The sequence below is a fragment of the Lepisma saccharinum genome, chromosome 2 (genome assembly GCF_977018435.1).
Source record: "Lepisma saccharinum chromosome 2, izLepSacc3.1, whole genome shotgun sequence".
NCBI classification, from domain to species: Eukaryota; Metazoa; Arthropoda; class Insecta; order Zygentoma; family Lepismatidae; genus Lepisma; species Lepisma saccharinum.
Window position 1 is genome coordinate 86,353,737 of NC_139230.1, and position 16,901 is coordinate 86,370,637.

The following is a 16,901-nucleotide window of genomic DNA, read 5'->3' on the forward strand; positions in this document are numbered from 1 at the left end:
GCGAAAAGGGTAGTATATACATATTAAAAATTTAATGCAAGCAATTTATAGAAGGGGAATCTACTACACTGTATAAGTGCCTGATTTAGCTAATCAAATATCAAAACAGGAACACGCTGTTGATTAACAGCTTCCAAAAGTTTATATGAGGGGCATCCAGAAAAAAAAGTTCTAATGGTGCCTGTACGTGGCGCTAGTGGTAGGGGCACAACTCACATACACAGGCAGGAAGAAGTGGCATGTGGCTGTATTTGGTGCGGTTGCAGTGCAGTTAGGACAGTTCTAGGTTGAATATGGCAGCTCTCATACAGTCTTCCTCCGACTGTGGGATAATCAGATATTTGCATGCTCAGAATCCGGTACAGAGCCACCAGCAATTGTGTGAGGTGTACAGACCATATGCCATAAGCGATAGTACGGTCAGACGAGGGTGCAGACAATTCAATGTGCATGGCCCCCATACAGCTGAGTACATGTGGGCTCTTTTGCATCACTTCAAGTGAGATATCTTAGGCCACACCCTGTACAGTCCCAGCCTTGCATGTACAGCCAACAGCAAATACAAATACATAGTGGACAAATTGTAAATCAATATTTTCATTCTGTTTTATTCTACTTCCTCTGTTGTTTTAAAATATAAAAGTCTGTTGATGTGAACCAGATGTTATCATCTATATATTGACGTTTTTATTTCCGTTAATGACAATCACGTTGTGGAAAACCGACTGACTGAAAATGGTGATGGACAATTCACCTACTATTTACTTTGCGTTGAGTGTAACAACTTTCATATTTTTGCTCAGCTGAAGAGGTTTCTGGCAGGACAAGGTTTTGACAGCTACACTGCAGTACAGATAGTTCCAGTCTTTTCCGTCAGACACATATGCAATGCTACAACAAATGTCAGAACAACGGTGGTGATTATGCCGAAAATTAGGTTAGGAGTCACTGTAACTAATGTAATAAATTACTACTGATATTCTTCTTTTATTTATGCCTAATAGGTAGGGATCTTGATTTTTCATTTATTTTATTTCCAAATTGGTGTTATTCTTTCTTTTTCTTTTTTACTATTTGGTGTTATTTTCTCATGAAAATTTAGCAGGGCTGGCAGAGAAATGTCAATTACTGAAAAAAGTGATAACACTTTTAGGATTGAATGATTCAAGTAATTATTATATTAAAATATTGACATATTTATTATTATTTTATTTTATAACATTGGACATTAACTTCACTCAGTGACAGATTAATAACCACTTCTCAAGAGTTTAAACAGACAGGACAGAGGGTGCATGAATTGCAATATGAGCATTGCAAAAAACTTGAGGTTGGGAGCATGTACTTGTCAAGTTTTTATATGTTTACCAATGCAGATTTCGGTTTAGCCTTTTCGTGATATTATTCAATATATATCCCGATTTGTTGGATTCTTCTTGATATTGGAGAAATGTTCAATGTCATTGTAAACGTACATTAACCTGTGCAAAACCATTACGCCTGGGTTATGAAAGAATACCTTTGTACAAATTGCTACATTAAATCAGGTTAAATGAGCCAAAAGAGTAATAATATTCCAGCAGCATATTTGCAGTGGTGCAGCAAACTAAGGCTTCATTTATGCATGTGATTTTTGTTGGATGTTGCAGAATGACAAAATATCAAACTGATATGTTCGACAAAAATCGCATGCATAGATGAAGTCAAAATGTCTGTTGAATACATTGTGGTACACCACCAGACAAACCAGATGTACAAGGCTCTGTTCATGCATGCAATTTTTGTCCGAAGTTTCAGTCCGAAGATATCCAACAAAAATCAATTCCATAAGAGTGCCACACATGCAATTTTTGTCGCAATTGCATGTTGTAGTGAGACATTTTGTTGAAGTTCAACATTAGTCAGTCGGCGATATCCCACAAAAATCGTATGCATCAATGGAGCCTAAAATGTTCATCTGACAAATGCTGTACCATGACATTCAACAAATTACAGGGTTGTATAGCACCGTTATTTATTTACATGTTCCTTCAGAAAGTCTAACAAAATGCCATATTATGACATCCAACAACTATCGGATGGTGGCACAGTGGTGGTGCCCCACTGCCCATCCCCTCCATCTGTTGACAGTTCTGTCCCCTTACTATTCCCATACAATAAATCAATGCATTTTTCCACATAATATTTAGAGGCTTGTAAAAATATTCTGCCTCTCCGGAAATTTCTCTCTCTGTCCCTCCCCACCTGCCATCATGGTTTTCTGGCACCATGGTTGCGTTGCACATAAAAGGGGCCTAAAGTTGAGGCCAAGACTTAGCAACAAGATGTCCTGTTTCCATGCAGCGCTTCAACACATTTCAAAGCAAATGCCTGGCCCATTCATTCCATTGCATAAAAAAAGGTCAATCAAGACAAAATTACCTGACATTCTCCACACTTCTTTTGACCTCTCAAATTCCCTGACTTTACCTGGTTTTCCAGGTCAGTTGCCACCCTGATTGTAGTGTGTTGTAAACCATACAAGAGAAAGCTGCTTGTGCCCTATTGCTAGGGACACAAATTTATGGTAAATAAAAACTGAGGAAAGCGGTAAATAAAATGTTAGATCAGCGGTATATACCAGCGGTGAAAAAAAAAATTGCACACACTTTTTCATTATGAGAGGAAACAACATACAAAAGAGCTATAAATTGATAAACTACTTCATTTTTATATACTGTACACATGCACAAGTACTTAGCTGTCCAACCAAAAAGAAAACATCAACACAAAATCACTTCATTTCTAAATTGCATATCTCAAGTGATTTATTCATTGTATGTATTTAAAGGATATCCTTGCTGTCCAACAAATAAAATAATCACTACTGCACATACACAAGCACATGTTAAAAATCACATGATGATAAACAAAATTCATTAATGACCGAACACAAATGACCCCATTGTTTCCCTTGATGTGCGAGAACAGACTAATCTTATCACTGCTACAGCTAGCAAGTTCAATGAAACTGGAAGTTGAGTAGACATTTGGGGGAAGAAAGGAATGCAGCTTGACAGGGAGCGAAATTTTCGAACTGAGATTATGTGCATGGGAAATACCAATTTGCAGCATCTTCCTGATGTGATTGAAGATAAAACGTTCTTCAGCTGCTAGTGGTAGGAAACTTTAGGCAAACATTTCGTTACAAACCTCGATTGCCGGTTTTTGCGTGTTTTCTACTTAATTTGATGATATTTCACGGTTATTTGGCGAAAAAGCGTTCATTTCGTGGAAAAGCACACATTCCGCATTACTTCGAGAATAAAACTCCTGCATATTTCATCATTGGGGGTGTAGTTACGTGCAGAATGTTCAAAATTGAATCTTTTTTTCACATTTCGCGATTTCGCGCATCACGAAAATTCAATGTCCCTACCTATTGCACACAAATCTGTGATTCTGGTTGAAAGACAATGTACATGATAGTATCATGCAAGAACAATCTATACATCTGGGAAATGGATAGTGTGACGAAAAGAAAATCATCAGGTAGACAGACTGAATACATCAGATGAAAGAGTGGAGAGAATCCTACAGATCTGGGGTTTCTAAAAACTGTTTACATGCCACAGTCAACAACTGGACCATCTTCAATCAATTGTGTGTGACTGAAGTCACACAAAAGAGGTTAAGATTGCATGCCTAAGCAATTCAATTGTTTTATGAAATCAAGCCACAAGACAAGCTGACAAGGTTGAATTTGCTGTGAACATCCTATGCAAATTGGACAATGAGTCAGGATTTTTAGCCCATATCCTCTTCAAAGATAATATGATATTCCATTGTGTAAATCAGCACAACTGCCCATTTGGCACTCAGAACAATCACATATTATCCAGGAACACACATGAACTCTCCTAAAGTCAATGTGTGGTGTGATAAGTTTTTTGGGACCTTTTTCAGGGTTCCCAAATAAACTCCAAATGTATTTTCCCCCGAGTTTTCCAGAATACTCAATTTTTTTTACCAAAGTACTGGATACACAGTTCACTACTATTTTAAATGTATTTCACAATAACCTTCACCACTTCTTCTCATAGCCATATCATTCCAACCTTTTTTATATAATAATGAATGGGACACATCAATTGGTACTCTTATCAGTATTGGCTGATATAGGCATATCAGTGTATCGGTTTATCAGTGAAATTACCAGTAATTTACAATAGCCTGTAATTTAGCACGTCCTCCTCCGTAGTCGAGCGGGTTAAGGCGTTCACTCGTCTTGAGATCGTTCGCTGCGGGACGGCGTAGGTTCGAATCCGGCTCTGGTCGGAATTTATTCGGCCTGCGTATAGGGCCGGTGGCAACCCACCATCGTGAGGATATTGGGGAGCTCCGAGTGAGTGAGCGTAATCCGGTCGAGAAGACCTACTATAACGGCTGGGGATACGTCGGGCTGACCCCCCGACTATTCCAATACTGGTTGAAGATCTCCACGCTTAGAGGTGACGAAGGAAAGCGTGGGAGGGAGATCGGCAGTCGGTAGGTATGCCTAGGCCCTTCATGGGCTGTTGCGCAACGGATTATTATTATTATTATTGTAATTTAGCACAAAAATCTGACATTTTATTATTATTTCATGAATAAAAAGAGGATTCATGTGTCATAGTTTTGAATAATTAAATGTCTAAATATACATTTTTCTTTTCAAAGGCAAAAAAACCTTTGGAATGACTTTGTTGCATACAATAATTAAGGAGGTGGACATCTGGCATTCTACATTGGTTATTGGTCCTGGCAAATTTTTCATATCAGTTCATTAAGGAGAAAGATTATAGGTACTCTGGGAGTTAAACATACCTTTACAAATTGTTTTACAAATCACAAAATAAAATTTTGAAAAATCATGTAGAGAACATATTTTCAAACTTTAATGTGTAATGCAAAATATAAACAAATACCTAAAACCTATATCTTCAAAGTAGATTGTGTAAAGCAAGTTATTGCAGTCGTAGCAATTAGTACTTATTATCAGCAGGCAGGAGCACATTCTACTCCCTCCAATGTACTTCATTGGAATACATTGAACAATTAGAAGATCCCCCCCGAGATTTCCAAGAGATTTGCAAATTTCATGAAATTTCCAGGTTCTCTAGGTTTTGCAGGTGTTTTTCTTCACTGAACCAACCATCAACAGCATGGAACAGCATGGAACACTTGGATATGCTGGAGAATTTTTGCTCCCTCAGATTGACGAAATGGAAAACTACCATGTTTCAACAAGATGGAGCACCATCTTACTTTGAGGCTCATGTATGATGCAAGTTTTTTTTATAAAAATTTGATTGAAGGTAAAGACTTTTAGTTTTTATTAAAAGAACAATCCTCTAGCTTTAAAATGAGCCGAACATGAAGATTCTAGCTTACCTGCAACAACAGTTATGATTTTTTTCCTTCGGCACCATATGTCAAATTTTTCACTTTTTCCCTAAGTTGGCAAGCCTGCTACACAAAAAGTATGCATCGCTGTTGGCTGTTATTGTGCACATATTATTGTTTCCTCAAATACTACTAACTCTCACTTTTTCATGCAATTCGGAAATGGTGAGGTCGGAGGCTGTGTGATTTGGCATGGAATGGCCCAATAACATCATGCTCCAACTGCCTTTACCCGCCAGGTATACATTAATGAGATGTAGGGCAAGTCTAGGAGCCTCTACAGTGAAACCTCGAGTTTACGTTTTTCAGGGGGCCAAGCTAAAAAAAAACTTATAATACGGGAAATGTAAAATCAAGGAAAATTGTATAACATTCTGCTATGTTGGGACCATCACGAGTGAATGTATAATGTGGGAAAATGTAAAATCTGGGAATGTAAAATTGGAGTTCCACTGTATATGCAGGGACAAGTTGGAAAAATTATCCACCCAAGATCATCCACCCCAGGACTTGCACCCAAGTCCTGCCCTACTGACTGGACCACCATGGCACATTAAATTATTTTATGAAAAATGTACAAATAAAAATACTGCCAAAATGAAGAATGTATGAAGAAGATAAACCATAATTGCTGTACTACAGCTCATGAATGAAAGTTATCACATGTATTATCATCATGAGTATTCTGTATTTGCACAGTTCATGAAATGTATCCTCCATTTTAGTTTTTCTTTCTTTTAAGTATACATTCCCCCTCTACATATACATTCTATTGTCCCCCATTTTCACTTTGAGAAAGCATGGCCTTTCATTGCATTCTCATACAGAATTCATTAAACAAATAAAATAAAATAGAAACTGAAAAATTTACACAAGAAAGTACAAACAAGAAATAACTTACCCTGTTTGGTCTGCTGTAAGATCATTTGGAGAGTTGGCTAAATATTCAGACTTAATACAGTCATCCATAATGAATAATTAACAACAAATACAGCCTCCCATTATGCTTATTGTGTTGGCACGTCAACAGAAAAATCACAAAGCTTGATCAGTAGCAGAAGTCCGTCATGTAACCTAAAAGTACAAGAAAAATATGCTAGTTTAGTAATTACCTTCCACATATACATATTATTCCAATAAAATTATCTCAACTAAGTGCCACAATCAAAGAAACATTAAAATGTAGAGAAACAGAAATTAGCATATACCCTCAAATGATATTTGTTAATTGTATGATGTATATAGTGCCAATGTTTATTTGGAAGCAACTGTAAATAAATTTTAAAACCAACATTTAGAATTTATTTGTGAAAGAAATACTGTAATAATAAAAAAAGCAAACCAGTTAATGGATAATGTTGGTAATTAATATATAGAAAATTATGCACACAACTTATTTGAACTTTGTGTCACTGTCCTCAGTTCATTCTCAGCTGTCACTAGATACAGATGCCTATGTTCTATGCTTGAAAGGGAATCCCTCACTCTGCAAGCACCTTTCATGAGTTTCATTTTTTATTTTAATGTTTCTATATGTGTGTGCACCTCACAATCACTTTCAATGACAGAGAAATATGAGTTTAAAATATTATGGAATCAATACAAAAGTAAATATTACGTTTGGAACCATTTTCTGAAACATTTCAAGGCAATACCAACATGCAGGTATATTTGCTATACATATTATGCTTCATTGCACTGGATGCAACCTTATGTGTTTCATTGATTGATTTTACTTCCCATTTCTGCCACTTTTCACTAATCGCAAAGATGAGGACAAGTGATGACATGATAAAATAGATGAAGGGACACTCACAAAGAACCCCCATGCCCAGGCCATTTGCAATGGTCAGAGTTTAAAATGACTGACCTGGTAAACAATAAATAAGATATGAATGCACTGTATATAATATTACTCTTAACTTTGAATGGTAAGAAGCACTATTATAATAATTGACTGAAAAACTTAATTACTTTCTGTACAGAGTTTTTTATGGACTATGACAGTACTTGGAAATGGGAGGAACACAGGACATATCATCCCTCAGGTAGGATAATTTGCATAAACATTCCTCACAATTACTTCATTGTTGCCATGTTGAATTATACATATCCATCCACCTGCACCTAAGGTTTGACTAAGCATCACTTACAAATTTCCAATTTATGCAAAAATTCAATATGTTAGTTCTGTTTAACCGTTATTGAAAAACATTGGTCTTATTTATGAATGGCATTTTTACTAAGTACAGTGATTGATTGATTGAATTGTTGTTTTAAGTCCACTTTTATGCACAGCTAGGCTAATCAGGGCTGGATCTAGTTTAAACTGGCACCCGAACCACTATGTGGTTCTACCAGGCATCATCATGCCAGAGACCCCTTCTTTACAAGGCGATGATGTTACCACTATGCCATCAGGGAGGTCCTATTCAGTATAGTGATCTATACCAAAATTCTAAATTCACTGTTCTCTACAACTATACATGACGATAATGCATCATTAACAATGTTTCGACCAGCTAAATGTTCCGTAATGAACAATCAATTTCCTTATTCACACATCCTAAATTGTATGACTACAGTTCTGTATTAGTATAATTTTGGAAAGCAGATATAAAAATTAAATGCAAAAAAAACTAACACCAGACTTGTGATTCCTACAAAATAATATTATTATACATACGTTTTGGGAATAAAATTTGTAAAGGATAACGATAAATTTTAGAGCAAAGCACAGTTACTGGTCAGTCAAGTGGAAACAGCTAGTTCCCTGCAGACTTTTTACTGCACTAGTCCAATAACAACACAATAATAATTTCAAGGCAATTTTGCCTCACACTGAAAGCATCTCAAGAGGAATTTTCACAACCTCAGTTACGAGATGAAGTAGAACATGTGAGTATGTACATTAAGGGATCCAAATATAAATATTTACAAGTGGCCCTCATGTGCTTTTGAAATAAAAAAAAATATTATGCAGTTATTTACTTTGGCAGGGTCTCCTCGATGGGGTAGTGGTAATGTCATTGGCCTTATAATCAAGGGGGTCCCATGTTTGATATCCAGTGGAGGCACATAGTGGTTTGGATCACACTTTAAACTGTAGGCCCTGTTCTGATTAGCCCATGTGTGCATAAAGTAGATTTGAAACAAAATCTCAAAATTACTCTTGCACTACCATACGTTTATAATCAATTTTTCTGCCTTAAATCAACTGGAAGAACAATTTACTACTCATACCCTGTTTGAGGTATGTTAATATTTTACTAACTTTGGACAGCATTTTTAGGTAACTTCCTGTACTATTAATTATCTACATGTTGAAAAAATGTGCAAATCAGGGCACTAATTACACCAGGAAACAAAATTGAACCTTTTCCTTGGCACATGAGAAAAAATACCTGATCCTAATAGAACTTAGCACATTGAATTCAAATATGTTAAGTAGTTCATCTCCATAACCCACAGTTTCTTTGTGACACCCAGGTTAAGTGTGAATATATGTTGTGTATCTTTACATGCATGACATTTTTACATAAATACATATTCAACTTAACAAAAATGTGAGAGTTGTTGATTTCCTTCAGTATTTTTGCACCTGGAAGATCCCTCTTCAATATCAAACAGTAATCGGCAAGCACTCTTGCACTCCACTGTGCCTGGTACCTCTTTTCCATGCCATAGACGTCTTGGTGAAAATGCTTCCCATGTTCGTCACTGATGGCACCAAGATTTATCAGGAAGAAATCCAGCTGTCTCTCCAAGAAAGTATTTTGAGAGGCATATTACACCCCATATATTTGGATGACTGTAAGAGTTCACCCACAATCTCATGGTGGCTCGGAGCTTTACGATTTCCTAAAATGTTTATACACAATACTTTTAAATGAACTCCACGTTCATTTTTCAAATTCCCTTAACAGACCTTTGAATCTTTTATCCATTATCAAAGCTCTAATTTAGGAGCCCACAAAAATGTCTTCCTTGATTTTAGCGTCACTAACACGAGGAAATTTTTCCTTCAATTAATGAAATACAGAACCATTTATGTCCATGGCCTTAACAAACTTTTTGAAAAGCCCTAACTTGATATGAAGTGAAGGAAGAAGAATCGCATATGAGTTAACTAGTGAGGGATGTACAACATTTTTCATCCAGGTGTATGTGAGTCACACTTTGGCCATTCTTTCTTGATGTGGTGATTATTCTTGTCCATGCTGTCCCATTTGCACAAGAAGCAGCAACATTTAGTAAGCTGAGCTTTAACAATGTATTACTTTTAAATCGCATGATCCAACAATACTTGTCATACTGATTTTTTTTCTAACAGCATTTTCTTATCTCTTATTCATGTTAGTTGCACATTTACAAAAATGTGGATGTGGTTATAATTATCAGGGAAATATTTACAAATTTGTCCTGGAAAACCTGGAAAAGTCACTGAATTTCATTTCTGCTTGTCTGTAGCCACCCTCGTTTTAGGTATTTTTTCTGTGATAAGTAATGTATGTTAAATAATATTTTAAATGATTTAGAACAGAAGGTGGGAATAAACAATTTAACCTTTACGAATGCATAATGATTCACGCAAGATTTTATTTCGGGGAGGGCTGAATCACATTGAGAGAGGGAGGGGGGGGGGGGCGAACATCTTCAACTTCAATGAAAATGGAATGGTGTGACTTGAACCACGAGTTCATTCATCGGACTGTTATTTCTGTATTGCAAAGATAAAAGGTATAAGTAGTAAATGCAAATATACAGAATAATACCCAAATTTGCCATCTACAAGACCAGTACATGTACCATATCCCCCCTACACATCTAACTGTAGAAGATGAATTTTAATTCACCTTGAGTTAGCAGATGACGTTAACAGAAAGATGCTTCAAAATGGAATGATCTTGCTCCTCATTTTCCCATTCATCTTTCCCAGATAAAAGGGAAGTTCCAGCTACAAATAAATTCCTCCCAGAAAACTATGCACCAAACTATGTAATGTTAGATACAGTCCGCCATGGCCTCTGCAAGGAAGCTCATGCTCAAGTTCTGGATGAACCAGAAAATACCCACACTAGCATGGACTTGTCTCACTGCTACCATCTGCGGCTGGGAGGCACATGGTTCCTACCCAGAAAACAATCATCATGGGATGATGTTAGCCTGCTTTCACCTATGCTATGCTGGCCCACAAAGGGCTCAGTCCCAATAAAGGATACACCAGTTGAATGGACCCCCCCCCTCCCACCTTCTATGTGTGAATCAAACACACCAGTATAGACCTCAACAGGATAATCAGGAATTACAGCTTAAAGTAGGATCCAACTGACTTTATGAAATATCCAACCCAAACAACTGACAAACCAGAGAATGTCTAAATCTCGTTAATCTGGTAAAACTGCTTTTCTTGTCAACAGGTGAAGTGACAGGTTTTACCTTAAAGAGTTGATAATGCATTTGTAGAATTATCTCAAACTCAAACTCAAATACCAGTATGGTCAGTTTAATGTTTTATGTCCACCTTCCTATGGCCTGAGAAGAACAGAAGTCAGATAATAATAATGGATATTATTCAGAGTACAGAGGTTTGTGACAGTTGAAACAATTTTGAGTCCGAAGCAGTGGCAGCTGGTGGTCTGGGTCTATGGGTGTGTACCTCAGTCTCGCATCCAGAAGAAATGTTGCCCCCTCCCCAATTATTCCCACCTGTTTCTGCTAATTGTATTGGCAATCTTAATTATTACACCTTTCACTGATAATGAGATGGTAGCAGTTATATTTCACAAAAATTTATAAAAATGAGGTTAATTACAAATTTGGAATACCCTATTGATTTCTTCAATCGATCATGAGAGAAGATACTTGGTCTCTTTTGTGACCTGTAAACAATTCAGCATTCGGTGGACTGACAAAATCACTCACAATGCTATACCGATAAATTGCAATGGTTTGTAAGGGATAATAATATCACCAGTATTTTGTGTAATTACCATGTTTTAGTAATGAGTATTATCTTCCTTCAACATAAAAATGTCTCATCAGAAACCCACGTTTAATACCACGAACATTTCAGCCTTCACTTCAGTTAATTACCATTTTTAATGTACTTATTCAATTCAGTCATTGTCATGAGGATCCTTGAAACTCTAATCAAATGCAACTAGTTCTTGCCAGAAACTTTAAAAAAATTGTCAAATCAGTGACATAGTATAAGTTCATATTCACTGAATAATGAATAAGATTGACTGTTTGTTCTATGGCCAAAATACAAGATTAAACTGATTATTTAAAATTTTCCTTGAACTTCCAAATACAAGTCATAGTATCTAAATGACAACAATTCCTACAACATTATCAACCGGTTTAATTAAAACCACTGATATTTCTTAAGTAACTCTTCGATACATGTATTTCTCCAGCACCTGTATCAATGCCTTCCACCCATCGCATCTGGCAGTCTGTTTATGCCATGCTTTCCATCATTCTCTGACATTTGCAATAAAATCAAGTTACTGCAGTATCAGCCATGATACCAACAGTCACATGAAAGATACAGAAGGGAAGAGATGTTGAATCCACAACCTTCCCTCCCAAATTGAATGTAGATATAACAAAACTAATTCCACAGTGACATTCAATAGTCTTTCCCTTGAAAGTGCATTTTGGTATTCCACCATCATCTGGCCCAGAAACAGCCCAGCATGATAGTAATGCTAGTTTTAAAACTGCCCATCTTTCTTACCCCTCGAGTTCGCGAGGAGAAATTGGAAATGAATGATTTATTTTATCTCCACACAGCCATTACATGCCTTCGAGAAGTTGGGTCGCAGCATTCACTTTGCCCATGCCATTGATCTTGTCAATCATCTGATTCCCAGGAGGCAGGGGACTTGTCCGGAAAACTACATGTGGAACTTCTTGTGCTGACCTTCCAATCCAACCTGTCACAAGGAAGGGTGAACGAACTTTTGAAAAGTACAAATGTTGCTCTTGCCCGTGGTTCTACAGTGTGGCTACTATAGGACCATGATAAAATTCAAGTATAATTCCTGGTTTTCAAGGCGTATATTCCAAAAAATTCAAGGTTACAAGCAGATGTTTTTTTTTTCTATTTCAACCTTACATAGAGTCTGTGTGATTATAATTTACCAAAAATTCTAATTCAATTAATAAATAAACAGTATATATATATTAAAATACTTAATTTAAGGTGCGGAGTTTACATTTGTCATTTCACATATTCAGACTTGAAATACAGCAAATCTACAAACTCTATTCACAATGTTAAGTATAAATTCAATGGGATTGCATTAATAAAAGTTGCAATTTTTCATGTCTACAGAGAAATATTAATGCAGAATTCACAAATAATACCCGGTTAATAGCCACCCTGTTCTAGCGACTCAAGGACAATGGAATCTGTGAAAAAAATTGAGCCCATGCTTACCGATATTACAGTGCCTTGAATACGTAGTGTGGAAAACGGCACTGTTCTGGGCTCTGACGGGTTCCACTAAGATATGATATCGTTAGAGGCGCTGGTGTCGGTTTTGCTGCATGGTATTCGTCTGCTTATAATGGAAGTAAACTGCTCAAACTGGACCATTTCCTCAATAGCTTGCAACCTGTTGCCGTGGTTTGTTGTTCGCCCATGTGCCATGTAATGAGTGTCTTGCATTAGGGAGATTGCGCACCAACGCGACACTTATCGCTTGAGGACACCAACCGAACGCTGGCCTGTGCTGCCCATCATGCCGTTACGATGTGAAATGTTGCTCTTTATTGGCTCATTTCCAAGCGACATGTGTCGCATGTTGCTTCAGTATAAAGTTGCCATGGACAGAAGGACCCTTGTCGCTTTTGTGTGAAATCCCTGTATCATTTGTCGAGTGTCGCTTTGGTCTAAAATCTGCTTGAGGAAACTGTGTCAGCAGAGCTTGTGTCCCTACGGTTTGAAAGGCTGCATTGATTACAGACTGCTCGCTTCCAAGCGACACTTGTGGTTTGTCGCCTCAGTATGAAATATCTCTCAGGATACTATTTATATTCTAATAACATAGACTTGGTTGATTTAGTGTTTTAAGACCACTTTATGCACAGTAAGGCTCTTCGGGACTGGACCTACAGTTTAAAGTGGAATCCGAACCACTATGTGCCTCCACCAGGTATCGAAACTGGGACCCCTTGATTACAAGGTGACGACGCTACCACTGCACCACCGGGGAGGCTCTAATAACATAGAAAAAATAAACTCTAGTACACAATCCAACACCTGACGTTAGGAATCACATTGCGATGTTTCTTCTTGTGTTATGCATGCTAGTTATTTATTAATTCTATTTTACTTTTCTTTCCAAATATAGCCTAACGGTTTCCATCAATTCACATACCGCCTTTCAAGATAAACAAATCTACACAATATATTCCAAAAACTAACTAAGCCACATTGCTTTCATAAGAAAGTTAGCAGATACTGATCGCACTGTCATCTATGTTGTCATCAGTCTTGGGAACCAGTTTCTTGGGTCGGTTTCCACACTAGGTGTTCAAGGCGCTGTACAGATATCAATACATCGGCTTCGACTCAGCCCTAAAAATAATCTCTCTCTCTGCTCTATTTCCAATATCGACTTCTGTTTCTTGAGTAGTGCTCCTTTGCTCTTGATTCACAACATTCTTCCTCCCTCACAGATCCACCCAACATGTGTCGCTAAATACTTTCTACCTTTCTTTATAGTAAAAGGCAAACTGCAATGGTAGCTCATTGTTGCAATGGAACGTTTTCTTCACAACTCCAGTTTTGCTGTCAGCTATATCCTCCTCCCCTTTCTTTCCCGCACTTCCCTCTTTCAAGGCAAGGCACTAAATGCTTGCTGAATTCTATGCCTTGCCTGAAACAGCGTGAGGTAAGAGAGATATTATCAAAATTTCCCTTTCTAAAAAAAAAAACTCATATGCAATGATGTGTGGGTTGCTCTCGACTCTGTCATACAGCAAAGAATGGAAAGAGAGTTGCAACACTACATGACAAAGACTGAAATCAGCACATGCTTGCAGGCACTATATCTCAATTTTCTGTGCAAAGCGAGTCCGAAAGCCCACTCATTCAAGCCATAAGATCATTTCTGCTTTCTCTACTCGCCACTGAAAACAGCGCCATGAAGGTGTACACATTTAAATGTCACTCATGCAAACCTCATTTGATGAGAGAAACTCAAAAATACATAAATGGAAGGTGATGTGTCACAGGAACATATGATGATGTACAGAAAGGGCCTTCAATGAATAAATGTAATAAAAATTAATTGCATTACACATTTATTTGGGTGTTCACATGCAAAGTGCAAATAGCCAGCAGCCCCTACTGGTCTCATACTGATAATGTGCGAATTACTCACAATCAAATATAAACGTCGAAAAAGCCGCTATGGAACATGTAGGGGGAGGAGTAAAATATTATGGGGGCATTCGCTTACCCCGAGCACCGGTCGGCAGTTCGCCGACGTCGGCTTTGGACGTTCTTTCGTTTTTAATAGTATTGCACGGTTTTAGATGTGTAATTTACATTCTTTTTTAGAAAGTGTCCTTCCTACAACAATTTAACCTAAATCCTCAACCATCACTTTCACGACGAGGCACCATGTCAGGTGTCTGAAAAGCATCGTTTCAACCTGAAGAAGAAGGTAGTGTAACCTTCGAAACGTAGTACAAACTATCTCATACTCACACACGTAAGTTGCTGATTTTTTAATCTTTTAACCTTTAGTTTATATCCCTACTGGTCTGAAGCATGTTTCTTTATTATAATGTTGATGCTGAGTCTGTATGTTTATAATAACCACAGCCAAAAAATTATGCATTACACGGAATATTGTATTTTTCATTTGTCATGTCATAGATGTAAGCAGGCCTTGTATCATTCAAATGTCTGAAGAAGAATTGTCTGGGTCAAATTAAAAAAGTACAGATATAGGTTACTTTCTAGTTGCAGAAAGTCATGGTCCAACTGCATAAGCTGAAGAAGTTTGTCTGATGCATAATCAGAAAATGCAGAATTTGAAGGGCAAAATTGCATGTGTGGGTGCTTATGAAATTTTATGAGTGACATTATACAGTTTGCAATCATCCTTCACCATCTGAATTGGCAATTACCTTTCCTGAAAATGTAGCAATCATAATGTGTATTCACAAACATTTTGAAACGTTTTCCAACACAAATGGGAACATGTCTCTTCCATACAGTAACAATTTTGACTAGTGTGCATGAACATTGTTAAAACATTACAGACTGTATGTATGTTTGTAACGAGGTGGCGAACACATTGTGTTTATGTGTCTAGCTTACATGTGGGTTATTCCATGCCAAATCAACAAAGTCCACAACCCGACCATCTCAGAATTTTCTGAAACTCTATTTGATAGTCTTCATGAAGATATGAAATCCTGAGAAATTGTAGCTTCCTGTGAGGTGTAGTTATGGAGTTTTGGGGGCTTGAAAATACAAAAAATTGTCTATTTTTAGTCTGCACCCGAGACTTTCATGGATAATTGCTCTTAGCCTAATTGATGTACAGAGCTGGTTGTAGTCTTGTTTGAAAGGACATGAAATAAGCTTTCCAATGGTGTTATCACATCACTATATTTAGAATAAAATCTTTTCAAGGTCATCCACTTTGACTTTGGACCTTGAACTTTTGAAGATGCATATCTGTGATTTCCTTGGAACTGAAATATATTGTTAACACAAGGTTACACTATAACATAACCAAATTTGAAGTTGGGGCGATTATGGAATAATTAAAGAAAAACAATTTAATTAGGACGTGTATTTTTTTCAGCCGGCCATTTCTAGTGGTAGTTTGCAACACTGTTGTTATTTACATTTAAGAATAATATGATTATCTACAGTAGTGAAAAATGGACAAGAATGTTTGTTTCCTAAGAAATAACTTACATGCACCATAGTTCACAGGTTGTTCTTACGTATTCATTCATTCAGTCCTTGCATGGCAAGCTGGCTTTCGTCCGTTGTTAAAGTGTATGTTCTTCTTGTAGCAGTGGAAGTGTTAGAACATTGCACGTTGGGACCCAACGAATGTCCAGTTGGACCAAATGGGGACATAAAAATGATCCTGATGGTCCATGAGGTTGAAGAAAGTTAATTTGTAAATCACTGGTGTTTCTGAACACACACTAGCCACCAATTGTTATTATATTCACAAGTAAAATATCCAGTAATATCTGTAAATTCTAAGGCATTTGAACATATAATGAAACGATGTTCTATAAATTCATCACATGCAGAATAACGTTTCATATGTACGACATCTTTTGTAAAAGGAAGTACTGCATGAACCTTTTGGATTCCTGGAATGGAAATCGGTCACACAACATAGGAAAATCATCCTCATGGTAGGCAACATTGATGAAATTGTTGTGATTTTTGTAGTGTGCTGCTGCTCCATCAGGAAAGT

The 16,901-nt window shown here is 37.1% G+C and overlaps 1 protein-coding gene across 6 annotated transcripts in view; it reads right to left on the reverse strand.

Annotated features, from left to right (window-relative positions):
• Positions 1 to 16,901, reverse strand: part of Hr78 (Hormone-receptor-like in 78) — a 136,166-nt gene that overhangs the window by 93,441 nt on the left and 25,824 nt on the right. For all 6 annotated transcript variants that reach the window (XM_083117481.1, XM_083117480.1, XM_083117479.1 and 3 more), the window contains exon 2: positions 6,326 to 6,498. The gene's annotated coding sequence lies outside the window, so the exon portion shown is untranslated. The remainder of the gene's footprint in view (positions 1 to 6,325; positions 6,499 to 16,901) is intronic.